Source organism: Protomyctophum parallelum (assembly GCF_964188405.1).
Source record: "Protomyctophum parallelum genome assembly, chromosome: 4".
In the NCBI taxonomy this organism is placed as follows: domain Eukaryota; kingdom Metazoa; phylum Chordata; class Actinopteri; order Myctophiformes; family Myctophidae; genus Protomyctophum; species Protomyctophum parallelum.
The window spans coordinates 51951632-51967558 of NC_139700.1; positions in this window are offsets into that span (position 1 = coordinate 51951632).

Genomic DNA, 15927 nt, shown 5'->3' on the forward strand with positions numbered 1-15927 from the left:
GCCAGAAGCGTACCTCTCAGCCCCCTGGCAGAGTAGTTCTGGAGTATAGTTCCAACATATTGTGCGGCCCTGGTCTTTCCCTAGTGGGACTGATCGAGGGTATAGCTATACTGGGACGTACTGTAAGTCGGGATTTGATCACCCCAGCTGGGTCGCCTGCCCTGAGTGAGGGGTATGATGTTGGTATACGTAGACCCGAAACCCCGTTGACCTCAGGATACATCACTGAGGAATATACGTCCCAGGTGCATCCATGACCTCAGGATACATCACTGAGGAATATACGTCCCAGGTGCATCCACGACCTCAGGATACATCACTGAGGAATATACGTCCCAGGTGCATCCACGACCTCAGGATACATCACTGAGGAATATACGTCCCAGGTGCATCCACGACCTCAGGATACATCACTGAGGAATATACGTCCCAGGTGCATCCACAACCTCAGGATATATCACTGAGGAATATACGTCCCAGGTGCATCCATGACCTCAGGATACATCACTGAGGAATATACGTCCCAGGTGCATCCACGACCTCAGGATATATCACTGAGGAATATACGTCCCAGGTGCATCCATGACCTCAGGATACATCACTGAGGAATATACGTCCCAGGTGCATCCACGACCTCAGGATACATCACTGAGGAATATACGTCCCAGGTGCATCCATGACCTCAGGATACATCACTGAGGAATATACGTCCCAGGTGCATCCACGACCTCAGGATATATCACTGAGGAATATACGTCCCAGGTGCATCCACGACCTCAGGATATATCACTGAGGAATATACGTCCCAGGTGCATCCACGCAACGTATTTTTCTTTTAGCACTTGAGTTGTTGAGTAAATACATTTAGTTTGACTGGGTTCTTATACTGTGGATCCCCCTGGGACCCCCTGGGACCCCCCTGCATGGGACCCCCTGGGACCCCCCTGCATGGGACCCCCCTGGGACCTCCTGCAGGACTCCTGGGACCCCCCTGGGACCCCTGGGACCCCCTGGAGGACTCCTGGGGGTCCCTTTGAGGACCGCAGGAGGCCAGGGCTTTTGACCTCTTCACTTTGCCTGACTTGACAACATTATTAATGTCCCCGAGATTCAAGATTGCTTTTATATTCAGTAATTTGTTTTTCCATCTGCAAGCAGCTTCATAAATGAATACTCATGAATAAGCATATAGGCAGATAAAAAAAACAGTCTAAAAACAGAATATAGAATTCATGTCATCATTTTTTTTTATGCATTAGGAATGCATATACTGTACCTCCTCCCCATCATCAGATTTGATTGCCTGGGGAAATAAAGTGTTCCGCATCTGTTCCGTCCTGGCATTGATGCTCCTGTATCGTTTTCCCAGACGGCATATGAGATCAGACTGTGAGAGAGAGAGGGGTCGTTCCTCCATACGACTATCCGCTGATGTTCCGAGTGCCAATGGCAGACTCTTGTTGTCTACAGGGACGTGCGGAAAGTGCAGGGGCTCGAATCCCTTAAGAGGATATACTTTTAGAACAAAAAATAGCAGATCTACAAGCTCTCAACGTGTTGTGCTGCGACGCGCTGAGAGCTTGTAGATCAGCTATTTTCTGGGGGCAACCCAGCACTCTTTAGCTAGTGGAGATGCAGGTGTAACGACATGTATTTCTAAACAAATGTGACCAAATTTGTCTGGGAGACTGCCATTGGATTTTTTTGAAGTTTTGTTTTTTCATTTCATATCAAAGCAGGGAATCAAAGCTTCAAATTGACATATTGGTTGTTGACCCACCAGTTTTGGAGATATGGCTTATAGAGTGTCTTGCAGAAAACAGCGAGTTGAGAGAACAGGCTTGAAAGGTTCACTTCTGTGGTCTCTAACATTACAATAGCTACATGTTTAAGCATTTTTTTCATATTTACATGTCAATTTCAGCTCTGACACTTATTTCAGACATGCTCTAGTATGTGAAGAGTCTGCCTGTGCTATTAAGTCATTTTGAAAAAAAAGGGAAAAAAAAGTTTTTCTCCTCTGGTGAAAAGCTGGAATGTGCGCGATGGCAGTCTCTCAGTCAAATCTGGTCACAAATGTGTTCAACGCAAAATACTGTTGTTCAAGTTCAGGAGACTTCGGGGGAAAAAAAGCTATTCTCCTGAATGCTGCCTTCCGGCATGGCATGGAAATGAGAGGAGGGGTATTTGCATTTCTTTCACCGTGTAGTAAACGCTGCATTCGTGGTCTGGAGAGGGCAGTTGTTATACAGACGGGTTAAAGGGCAGGGGCTGAAGCCCCCTTTGATGTCTGCGTGTGCACGTCCCTGTTGTCTAAAGTCTTGGATGAGGAGTCTCTCCAGTGGGCGCGAGGCATGCTTGTGTTTGTGAAGCCCCTCCTATATCCCATTCTGACCTGAGATCAGATTCATACGAGGTTTCCACTGGACACACACTGGTCTGATTAACCCAGTCTGACCTGAGATCAGATTCTAAAAATGTCAGTCGTTCTTCGATTTTTTTTTTAAATAGCAGACCTACAAGCTCGTAGATCTGCTATTTTTAAATAGCTAAAGCACAACATGATGCTGACACCAAAATGGGTTCCCGTTCAGAATGGGATATATACAGCCTTTTGTCATAACTCGTGTCACATTTGTCATTGACAATGAAAGGAGAATACAACGTACGACGTCATGTGTGTCTGAGCAAATCGACATGATAAGTCATGACGATGTACGATGATGAGAGCGCCCCTCACTTCACACGGTGCGATTTCTTTTTAACTGTAAAACGCATTGTGACTATTCCTGTCTGTGTGAAAGGTGTTCTGTAAATCAATATGGTCGCATAATATGCGACCATATTGATTTACAGAAAACACCTTTCACAAAAAAAAGGCCATTTTGAAAATGCGCGCGCATCCACTTCTTAGAGTATATATGAATAGAGACGGCACCCAGAGGAAACCCTGAGGCGAAATGGACATAGTGGCCGAATTTGTCATTGCAGCTCGAGCCAGCGCTGCTCCGTTGACTATCATTGCGCGCGTTCATGTGTTTGAGGCCATGACACGTGAACGAATGTTTCATACGTGAACGCGCACAAACGGCACAATGATAGTCAACGGCAGCGCGTTCATGTGTTTTTGAGGCCAATCCATCCCAGAATGCACTCTGTTCCTACACGGAAGGAGGAGTGAATTCGCCTCATGCGCTTTTGAGCAACTTACTGCAAGTGGATGGGAGGAGAACTCGGGTGTCTTCTCTATTCATATATACTCTAAGATCCACTTCCGTTCCAAGCCCTGCATTCAAAGCCCTGCATCTCAGAAAACGCCCAGACGAGCGTTTCCAACGGCCTGTAGGTGGCGCTGTGATACACGCAGTCGGGTTTTTCCCACCACCGACCCAGAGAACAACAACCGGTCAAGACCTTCTTAGAGTATATATGAATAGAGACGGCACCCGGAGGAAACCCTGAGGCCAAATGGACATAGTGGCCGGATTTGGTATTGCAGCTCGAGCCCGTTGACTGTCATTGCGCACGTTCATGTTATTATTGGGCTCATGACACGTGAACGAATGTTTCATACGTGAACGCAGCGCAAACGGTGGCCATCCCAGAATGCACTCTGTTCGTACCCGAAAGGAGGAGTGAAATCGCCTCATGTTGCTTTTGAGCAACTTAAAGGAGAATTCCATGCTAGAATGCTTTCTTATCTTTCTTACCTTTCTTTGTAGTTGTTACGTCCCCACCAAAGAGGTCCAGGTGTTTTTTTGTGCAAAAACTCCTTATTGGCTATTTCCCCTACCATAAGCCCTCAATGAATTGCATTGCATTGAATGGGAATTGAATGGGGCTATGGGGTGTTATATGCTAATTCACTTATTTCCATCGAAAGAAGTAGTAAAGTGTGCCGCTTGGGATATTATTTACATTATGAAGAGAGGATATATACAAAAAATATATAATTTTGAGCGATGGAAATAAGCGAATTAGCGCAACACCCCATAGCCCAATTCAATTCAATGCAATTCATTTAGGTCTTATGGTAGGGGAAATGGCCAATAAGGCCTTTTAGTATGGAATTCTCCTTTAATGCAAGTGGATGGGAGGAGGAATTCGGTGCCGTCTCTATTCATACATACTCTAAGGTCAAGACACCACACACAGCAGTTTGTCATTTGTCATTGGCTCTTCAAAGTAAGTGTTACGAGCGATAAAACCCTGGCAGCACGCTATTGATTAATGGTGGTGGATTAAGAGATATTATAGACCTTGGTCAGAATCCCATGTAGTAGCCTATACATAAAAGAGTGCAGGTTTGCTGGAGTTAATTCCTTAACTGCTTTTTTTACATTGAAAGATATAAAGATTTAGCCTGCAGTCTTTTATAAATAAATGAACGGGACCTTATATACTTTCTTGGATTAATTATTACCCTACAAGCTATTCACTACATTATAGATGTATTTAGAGTGGGTTTGATCTCTTCCCTTAGCCCATTCTGAACGGGCACCCATTTTGGTGTTAGCATCATGTTATGCTTTAGCTATTTAAAAATAGCAGATCTACAAGCTCATATCGCGCCACCGAGTGGCGCGATATGAGCTTGTAGGTCTGCTATTTTTTTTTAATTGCAGAGCGACTGACATTTCTAGAATCTGATCTCAGGTCAGAATGGGTTAATCAGACCAGTGTGTGTCCGGCGGAAACCTCGTATGAATCTGATCTCAGGTCAGAATGGGTTAGAGAACGAATGGCCTTATCTCTGGCGTGTCTCTGCTATCATTGCCCTTTTCCCCGTATATATATCATGCAATTTAAATCAGATATTAGCATAACTGTGACTCCAGGCAACATTATTTTATTCAGGGGGGAGCTAAATAAATGTAGCTAAAGTCAAGTCCATGGCGCTCATGGCGGTAGATACTATTAAAAGCTTTACGTGTTCAATGCCGTAGAATAAACTCAAAGTCAAAGGCTGTAAAAGGTTGTATGTAACAACAGTCAAATATTCAAATGTATTTTGTAACTGGTAAACTTTGTAAAGAAGAAAAAAAATGAAAATGCGTTCACAGCCTGCGATTGAAAAAAAATGCAATCTTTTACATTTTTCTTTCTGCAGTTGTCGATTTACTTAGTTGTCTAACCGTCTACCTTCCCGCGCAGATACTGTAGTTTGAAAACCTCTGAATTAGGGAAATGAAGAACCTTATGCCCAGTGGTGGAAATACTGTAGTTTGAAAACCTCTGAATTAGGGAAATGAAGAACCTTATGCCCAGTGGTGGAAAAAGTACTCAATTGTTTTACTTGAGTAAAAGTGCTACTTCGTTACAAGTAAAAGTACGAAATTTAAAATGTTCTTGAGTTAAAGTATCGGCATCAAAATGTACTTAAAGTACTAAAAGTAAAAGTATTCATATTGCAGAATGTCCCATTTCACATCTACGAGCTCTCAATGTGTCGCAATGCCCAAATGTATGGGGTTGAAGTGGTTAATGTATGTTTTTTAATCAAAATCTCCAAAGTAACTAGTAACTAAAGTTTTCAAATAATTGTAGTTAAGTAAAAGTACACATTTTGGCTCTGAGATGTAGTGGAGTAGAAGTAAAAGTACTGGACATTGGAAATACTCAAGTAAAGTACAAATACCTCAAAATTGTACTTAAGTAGAGTACTTAAGTAAAAGTACTCTCCATCGTCAAAGTTGTCCACCCCTGGACTACTGTACATACAATACTACTGTATGTAATATGAACGACAGTTTCAAATCAAACTGGAAACCTAAATCAGGAACAATTTCTGAAGCGATTTATATGTAGATACTGCAGATCTTAAGTACAGTTCAGACCTGATTGATTGATTGAAATGTGTATTCACAGTATGTAGACTGTGTACATTTCAACAAAAGTACAGGTCGGTAACAACAAAGCAACACACAGAACATACAGTATAGTAAACGGCAAAACCAAACACATGCATAAGGCCAATATTTCACTTTAGCATCAGTAGATCTTTGAACGCTGCATGCTCTCATCAATTCAGCCGACGGGTCTGCAGGGTAACTGTGTATTTTCTTTCCACGACACTTCCAATTTATCCCATTCTGACCTAAGATCAGATTCATACGAGGTTTCCGCCGGACACACACTGGTCTGATGAACCCATTCTGACCTGAGATCAGATTCATACGAGGTTTCCGCCGGACACACACTGGTCTGATGAACCCATTCTGACCTGAGATCAGATTCTAAAAATGTCAGTCGTTCTTCGATTTTTCAAAAAATAGCAGACCTACAAGCTCGTATCGCGCCACTCGGTGGCGCGATATGATCTTGTAGATCTGCTATTTTTCAATAGCTAAAGCATAGCATGATGCTGACACCAAAATGGGTGCCCGGTCAGAATGGGTTATATATATCTGCTGCCCTGGCGAGTCCCATAATAGCCCTTTTGGTTTTCCAGACTGAACATTTGGGCGAGTCCCATAATAGCCCTTTTGGTTTCCAGACTGAACATTTGGGCGAGTCCCATAATAGCCCTTTTGGTTTCCAGACTGAACATTTGGGGCAATCATATCATATTTATTGGACACGTTCCATAGATCGTTTGGGTTTCCTTTTCTCCTGCTCCGCTGATAGTTCCAATGATCCAGATATTGACTTTTGCGACTTCAATTTGCTCAATCTCTCCTCTCAGGGAAACTTTTTTTTATTTCTGAGTGCACTGTATATATATAAGCCATTCTGGGCAGGAACCCATTTTTGGTGTTTTAAGCAATTATGTTATACTTTAGCTATTGAAGAATAGCAGATCCACAAGCTCGTAGCGCGGCACCGAGTGCCGCGCTACAAGCTTGTAGGTCTGCTATTTTTTTTTAATCGTGAAAATGTGGCGCAGATAATTGTAGTTGACAGTAGGCTGACAGGAGATGGGGAGAGAGATGGGGGGGGGGGGGGGAGTGACATGCAGTAAAGGCCGTCGGGATCGGGAGTCGAACCCGCGGCCACACTGCCAGACTGGATTACCAGCCAAGGTGCCCCAGAGGAGCGAACATTTTTAACTAAAAGCTTTGCTTCCCTGGAACAACATATTTTCAGATGAGGGGGGGGGGGGGGGGGGGTCGGCGGCCAATTATACATATAATTCTGGGGGTCGTTGAGACATGAAACTGTTTGAGAAGGACTGACGTATAGAAACATCGTCCTCAGGTCGATAACGGGATAATATCTCCATCCCCACCTGGGCTCTGCAGCCCCGCGGCGGCGGTCGTTATCCGTGACGTTAGCCTCCCTAACTCCTCGTGATTTAGAGGATGTGTCCTCCATTGATTGGTGTAGAAAGTAAATTGAGTCCTTTATCGGCTTTAATTTAGAATGGTGGGCCAAACCAATCTCCTCTCTCGTGTACCTTCTTTCGATAGCCTATAATGAGTTCTGTGTTTTCCCAAGTTGGTGTCCTTTATGCTGCAGCTCTGCAAGGACTCTTCCTCAGCCAACATTAAATACCAAGCTGGTACAAAAAAGCTTGAATATCTTGAGGGCATTATTTCATGTTTCGTGTTTTTGGCAGCTAATTTCTATTTTTAGTTTAGTCATGGTCTTTGTACTGAAACTTCATCTTTGGACTGAAACTTCATTTAGTTTTAGTCATATTTTAGTCATAACGCCTTAGCATTAGTCTAGTTTTAGTCGACTAAGTGTCGTGCGATTTTAGTCGACTAAATCTACGGCTGATTTAGTCGACTGAAATGTATTTTGGTGGGCCTTGATGCCGTCGTAATGACAGATTTTACACTTGCTAAAAATAGCCGATCTACAAGCACACAGCGCGTTGCGCTGCGACGCGTTGTGAGCTTGTAGATAGAAGAATTTACAGTTCAGGCATTTATCAGACGCTCTTAATCCAGAGCGACTTACATTAAGCAAGAACAAAAGCATGGCAATACATCACATACATAAAAAGTAGTTATCATGAAACATGCGTAAGCTAAGAACGTAACAGTGGAATACTGTATCTATAATGAAACTATCTTCTCTCTCGTGTAACTTCTTTCTAGCCTAATGAGTTCTGTGTTTTCCAAGTTGGTGTCCTTGCTGCAACTCTGCAAGGACTCTTCCTCAGCCAACAGTATACACCAAGCTGGTACAAAAAGCTTGAATATCTTGAGGGCATTATTTCGTGCAGGCAGTGTTGTTTTTGGCAGCAAATTTCTATTTTAGTTTAGTCATGGTCTTTGGACTGAAACTTCATTTAGTTTTAGTCATATTTTAGTCATAACGCCTTAGAGTTTAGTCGACTAAAATCACATGACACTTAGTCGACTAAATCTACGGCTGATTTAGTCGACTGAAATGTATTTTGGCGGGCCTTGATGCCGTCGTAATGACAGATTTTACACTTGCTGAAAATAGCCGATCTACAAGCCCACAACGCGTCAGCTTGTAGATCGGCTATTTTATATGATGCTTTTTATATGTTATCTAAGTCTACGTAAAGTGCTTATCTGAGGGGCTATAGGGCAGTGGTGGTCATGTGGTATGATATATAATCTATAATGAGGATGTATCTTGCCGGGGAACACCAGATCCCAGAGAAAGCCTCCGCAGATGGCTATCAGACTGTCCTGATCCTCGTCTCTGTGCAGACAGGCTACCGATGGCTATCAGACTGTCCTGATCCTCGTCTCTATGCAGACAGGCTACCGATGGCTATCAGACTGTCCTGATCCTCGTCTCTATGCAGACAGGCTACCGATGGCTATCAGACTGTCCTGATCCTCGTCTCTATGCAGACAGGCTACCGATGGCTATCAGACTGTCCTGATCCTTGTCTCTATGCAGACAGGCTACCGATGGCTATCAGACTGTCCTGATCCTTGTCTCTATGCAGACAGGCTACCGATGGCTATCAGACTGTCCTGATCCTCGTCTCTATGCAGACAGGCTACCGATGGCTATCAGACTGTCCTGATCCTCGTCTCTATGCAGACAGGCTACCGATGGCTATCAGACTGTCCTGATCCTTGTCTCTATGCAGACATCAGGCTACCGATGGCTATCACACTGTCCTGATCCTCGTCTCTATGCAGACAGGCTACCGATGGCTATCAGACTGTCCTGATCCTTGTCTCTATGCAGACAGGCTACCGATGGCTATCAGACTGTCCTGATCCTTGTCTCTATGCAGACAGGCTACCTACCGATGGCTATCAGACTGTCCTGATCCTTGTCTCTATGCAGACAGGCTACCGATGGCTATCAGACTGTCCTGATCCTTGTCTCTATGCAGACAGGCTACCGATGGCTATCAGACTGTCCTGATCCTTGTCTCTATGCAGACAGGCTACAGATGGCTATCAGACTGTCCTGATCCTTGTCTCTGTGCAGACAGGCTACCGATGGCTATCAGACTGTCCTGATCCTTGTCTCTATGCAGACAGGCTACCTACCGATGGCTATCAGACTGTCCTGATCCTTGTCTCTGTGCAGACAGGCTACCGATGGCTATCAGACTGTCCTGATCCTCGTCTCTCTATGCAGACAGGCTACCGATGGCTATCAGACTGTCCTGATCCTTGTCTCTCTGCAGACAGGCTACCGATGGCTATCAGACTGTCCTGATCCTTGTCTCTACGCAGACAGGCTACCGATGGCTATCAGACTGTCCTGATCCTTGTCTCTCTGCAGACAGGCTACCGATGGCTATCAGACTGTCCTGATCCTTGTCTCTACGCAGACAGGCTACCGATGGCTATCAGACTGTCCTGATCCTTGTCTCTATGCAGACATCAGGCTACCGATGGCTATCAGACTGTCCTGATCCTCGTCTCTATGCAGACAGGCTACCGATGGCTATCAGACTGTCCTGATCCTTGTCTCTATGCAGACATCAGGCTACCGATGGCTATCAGACTGTCCTGATCCTTGTCTCTACGCAGACAGGCTACCGATGGCTATCAGACTGTCCTGATCCTTGTCTCTATGCAGACAGGCTACCGATGGCTATCAGACTGTCCTGATCCTTGTCTCTCTGCAGACAGGCTACCGATGGCTATCAGACTGTCCTGATCCTCGTCTCTATGTAGACAGGCTACCAATGGCTATCAGACTGTCCTGATCCTTGTCTCTATGCAGACAGGCTACTGATGGCTATCAGACTGTCCTGATCCTCGTCTCTACGCAGACAGGCTACCGATGGCTATCAGACTGTCCTGATCCTCGTCTCTACGCAGACAGGCTACCGATGGCTATCAGACTGTCCTGATCCTTGTCTCTGTGCAGACAGGCTACCGATGGCTATCAGACTGTCCTGATCCTCGTCTCTATGCAGACAGGCTACCGATGGCTATCAGACTGTCCTGATCCTCGTCTCTATGCAGACAGGCTACCGATGGCTATCAGACTGTCCTGATCCTCGTCTCTATGTAGACAGGCTACCGATGGCTATCAGACTGTCCTGATCCTTGTCTCTATGCAGACAGGCTACCGATGGCTATCAGACTGTCCTGATCCTCGTCTCTATGCAGACAGGCTACCGATGGCTATCAGACTGTCCTGATCCTTGTCTCTGTGCAGACAGGCTACCGATGGCTATCAGACTGTCCTGATCCTTGTCTCTATGCAGACAGGCTAACGATGGCTATCAGACTGTCCTGATCCTTGTCTCTATGTAGACAGGCTACAGATGGCTATCAGACTGTCCTGATCCTCGTCTCTATGCAGACAGGCTACCGATGGCTATCAGACTGTCCTGATCCTTGTCTCTATGCAGACAGGCTAACGATGGCTATCAGACTGTCCTGATCCTCGTCTATCCTATTTTGCGCGGGAACCCCTTTTGGTGTTAGCATTATGTTATGCTTTAGCTATTGAAAAATGGCAGATCTACAAGCTCATAGCGCGCCACCGAGTGGCGCGCTACGAGCTTGTAGGTCTGCTATTTTTGAACGACTGACACAGAAACATAGCTTTTTCAGAAAACTGTCAGGATGTAGAAGAGATTTTTTAGAATCTGATCTCAGGTCAGAATGGGCCATTATGCAGACAGGCACGGCGTGTCTAACAGTCCATCCCCACCGACTTATTGGTGCCTGGCGGGTTCAAACAATGTGAAGGAAGACAGACACTGTGTTCAAATATTCTGCGGCGTTCCTGTGGTGTGGAAGGATCTAGAGTCTAGACCTGCTTATCTAAAGTCTGTTGGCTCATAGGTCAACTGTATGTCCTCCATACAGAGTTGGCTCAGTAGCTCTATACCTATAGCCTAAGCCGTTTCTAAATAGTTAGTATTATAGTTATTGTGAGATGTGTTTCTTTTTTGAATAAATTTGTATTGATATTGTAGATGGTAGGCTATATTGAAAATATGTATTTGATGTCAATCAATCAATCAATCAATTAATGTAGAATAAACATTGTTTCGTTTTGGGAAGTATTGATGCCAGTAGTAAAGATCTTTCTTACTCAACACTTTGGTGATGAAGATGTGGTAGTACCACCCTCTAGTGGAGTTCTGATGGTATTGCATGTGGAGCCTGCACACACGGGCAACTATGATATTTTCAAATTGCTAAATGTCTAAGAAACATTTCTTGAAACCTTCACCAATTTTCTTGAAATTAAGTAAGAACACTACAGAGCATATTATACACTGTACAAACACATTTAGAAAGCTTTTTAATTACAATATGAATAGTTAGTAGGCCTACCCTGCTACAGTAATGGATACAGACTGGATACAGAATGGATACAGACTTATAGCATGTTATGTAGACAGCACTATAATTGTATTGTATATAGTCATAGCACGCCATAGTACATATGTATAGCATAGTAGTAAATATGTATAGTTTATATGTATAGTCTCATAATATAGATATTCCACTGTTACTTTCTTAGCTTACGCATGTTTTATGATAAATGCTTTTGTGATGTATTCCCATGCTTTTGTTCTTGATTATTGTAAGTCGCTCTGGATTAAGAGCGTCTGCTAAATGCCTAAATTGTAAATTGTAAATCTCTGTATATTCAGCTTTTTAATTACAATTTGAATAGTTAGTAGGCCTACCCTGCTACAGTAATGGATCTCTGTATATTCAGCTTTTTAATTACAATATGAATAATTAGTAGGCCTACCCTGCTACAGTAATGGATCTCTGTACATTCAGCTTTTTAATTACAATATGAATAATTAGTAGGTCTACCCTGCTACAGTAATGGATCTCTGTATATTCAGAAGAGAGACAAAATCTAAATGTGATGGATCCCCCAGGGGTCCTTGAGGGGGTTTCAGGGGGTCCCCAGGGGTCCTTGAGGGGGTTACAGGGGGTCCTTGAGGGGGTTACAGGGGGTCCTTGAGGGGGTTACAGGGGGTCCTTGAGGGGGTTACAGGGGGTCCTTGAGGGGGTTACAGGGGGTCCTTGAGGGGGTTACAGGGGGTCCTTGAGGGGGTTACAGGGGGTCCTTGAGGGGGTTATTACAGGGGGTCCTTGAGGGGGTTACAGGGGGTCCTTGAGGGGGTTACAGGGGGTCCCCAGGGGTCCTTGAGGGGGTTACAGGGGGTCCTTGAGGGGGTTACAGGGGGTCCTTGAGGGGGTTACAGGGGGTCCCCAGGGGTCCTTGAGGGGGTTACAGGGGGTCCTTGAGGGGGTTACAGGGGGTCCTTGAGGGGGTTACAGGGGGTCCTTGAGGGGGTTACAGGGGGTCCTTGAGGGGGTTACAGGGGGTCCTTGAGGGGGTTACAGGGGGTCCCCAGGGGTCCTTGAGGGGGTTACAGGGGGTCCTTGAGGGGGTTACAGGGGGTCCTTGAGGGGGTTACAGGGGGTCCTTGAGGGGGTTACAGGGGGTCCTTGAGGGGGTTACAGGGGGTCCTTGAGGGGGTTATTACAGGGGGTCCTTGAGGGGGTTACAGGGGGTCCCCAGGGGTCCTTGAGGGGGTTACAGGGGGTCCCCAGGGGTCCTTGAGGGGGTTAAAGGGGGTCCTTGAGGGGGTTACAGGGGGTCCCCAGGGGTCCTTGAGGGGGTTACAGGGGGTCCCCAGGGGTCCTTGAGGGGGTTAAAGGGGGTCCCCAGGGGTCCTTGAGGGGGTTACAGGGGGTCCTTGAGGGGGTTAAAGGGGGTCCCCAGGGGTCCTTGAGGGGGTTACAGGGGGTCCCCAGGGGTCCTTGAGGGGGTTAAAGGGGGTCCTTGAGGGGGTTACAGGGGGTCCCCAGGGGTCCTTGAGGGGGTTACAGGGGGTCCTTGAGGGGGTTACAGGGGGTCCCCAGGGGTCCTTGAGGGGGTTACAGGGGGTCCCCAGGGGTCCTTGAGGGGGTTACAGGGGGTCCTTGAGGGGGTTAAAGGGGGTCCCCAGGGGTCCTTGAGGGGGTTAAAGGGGGTCCTTGAGGGGGTTACAGGGGGTCCCCAGGGGTCCTCGAGGGGGTTACAGGGGGTCCTCGAGGGGGTTACAGGGGGTCCCCAGGGGTCCTTGAGGGGGTTACAGGGGGTCCCCAGGGGTCCTCGAGGGGGTTACAGGGGGTCCCCAGGGGTCCTTGAGGGGGTTACAGGGGGTCCCCAGGGGTCCTTGAGGGGGTTACAGGGGGTCCTCGAGGGGGTTACAGGGGGTCCCCAGGGGTCCTCGAGGGGGTTACAGGGGGTCCTCGAGGGGGTTACAGGGGGTCCCCAGGGGTCCTTGAGGGGGTTACAGGGGGTCCCCAGGGGTCCTTGAGGGGGTTAAAGGGGGTCCCCAGGGGTCCTTGAGGGGGTTACAGGGGGTCCTTGAGGGGGTTACAGGGGGTCCCCAGGGGTCCTTGAGGAGGTTACAGGGGGTCCCCAGGGGTCCTTGAGGGGGTTACAGGGGGTCCCCAGGGGTCCTTGAGGGGGTTACAGGGGGTCCTTGAGGGGGTTACAGGGGGTCCCCAGGGGTCCTTGAGGGGGTTACAGGGGGTCCCCAGGGGTCCTTGAGGAGGTTACAGGGGGTCCCCAGGGGTCCTTGAGGGGGTTACAGGGGGTCCCCAGGGGTCCTCGAGGGGGTTACAAGGGGTCCCCAGGGGTCCTTGAGGGGGTTAAAGGGGGTCCCCAGGGGTCCTTGAGGGGGTTACAGGGGGTCCCCAGGGGTCCTTGAGGGGGTTACAGGGGGTCCTTGAGGGGGTTACAGGGGGTCCCCAGGGGTCCTTGAGGGGGTTACAGGGGGTCCCCAGGGGTCCTTGAGGGGGTTACAGGGGGTCCTTGAGGGGGTTACAGGGGGTCCCCAGCAGGCCTACATACTTGAAAAAAAACCCACATTGTGTCGTGAGCTTTTATACTGTGATAAATTCTAAAACATTTTGATATCTTTGAATGTTTTGGAATATATTTGAATATTCTTCTGACATGACAAATTGTGTATGGGGGTCCCCTGGCACAAAATGCTTTCAGGTGGGGTTCTGTGGCGGTTCCATTATGGGGGTATTTAACGTGTAAAAAACAGTTTGAGAACCTGTAATCCGGCAGTCGAGGTGGACGGGTGGGACATTTATACATAGTCTTTTTGTATTGGTCTAAAATATTCTCTATATACATATATTAAAGAATCCACTTGCTGACCGGCTGTCTGTATTGGGCAATTATTTTATAGGGGTTTCTAGTGACCCTACCATTAACATCCTATGGCAGGTAAAAACGTCAAACTTTCCTTAACCCTCTAAGACCCAGCGTTGCTTTTTAGCAACAATTTTATTTTCATTAATTACTATTTTTATTTGTTTTTTTCTGTTCTTTTTTCACCTAAACGTCATCAGTGATGTTCATTGCAATGCCATTTCAATGCCATTGGTCATGATATTTGCATATAAATACCCCACAGAGGCTGAAATTCACACAAATTAAAAATGTGCAATTTTGAATTTTTTTTAACCTAAGACTTTTGACCTTTACCCTAATAAAAGTAGGTAAAATAATTGTAATATATGTTTTTTTGTGATCATTAGAATGTCTAGAACATGTTTTATTCATTATTGTGAAAGATATCCCCCAAATGTAAATTATTAATTTATGATATTATATAATTATTATACATTTTTCATCAAACTTTATTTCTTTAGCATGTGACATGTCAAACTAGGGGGTTTCCATGGTTCTGAATACATTCCAAGCATTAGTTTTGCACAAAACAATGGCCGTTTTTAGCCCAAGGAGTTTTTTGTTCAAAACGAATGCTTGGAGTGGATTCAGAATCATGCAAAACCCCTAGTTTGACACGTCACATGCTATACTTAAAGCATAAAGAAAGTTTGACATTTTTGACAATTTTGACTGCCATATACTGTAGATGTTAATGGGAAAAGAAAATTGCCCAATAGTGCCAGCCGGTAGGCAAGTGGATTCATGAATGTATAATATTTTAGGCCAATAAAAAAGACTATAGGCCTATACCAAATGTGACCATGACTGAGAGACTGCCATTGGATTTTTTTGAAATTTTCATGTCATATGAAAGCAGGGAATCATGGGGGGCATCCTTTTGTCCGACAACTCATAGGCCCGACGGGGCAATGCTCCGAGGTGCGCTGCGGGTCGGGAGAGGGTTGCGGTTAGGTTTAGGTGTCTGCCCCGGGGGAGGTTAGGGTTAGGGTGAGGGAGGAGGTAGGTTGTCGTTCGGACCAATGATCCGTCGGATGAAAGTACTGCACTCGGGAATCATAGCTTCAAATTTACATATTGGTTGTTCAGTTTGACCCACCAGTGTTGGAGATATGGCTTATAGAGTGATGTCTTGCAGAAAACAGCGAGTTGAGAAAACAGGCTTGAAGGGTTCACTTCTGTGGTCTCTAACATTACACCTATAGCTACATGTTTAAGCATTTATTTCATATTTACATGTCAATTTCAGCTCTGACACATTATCTCAGACATGCTCTAGTATGTGAAGAGTCTGCCTGTGCTATTAACTCATTTTCTCCTCTGGTGAAAAGCTGTAATTTG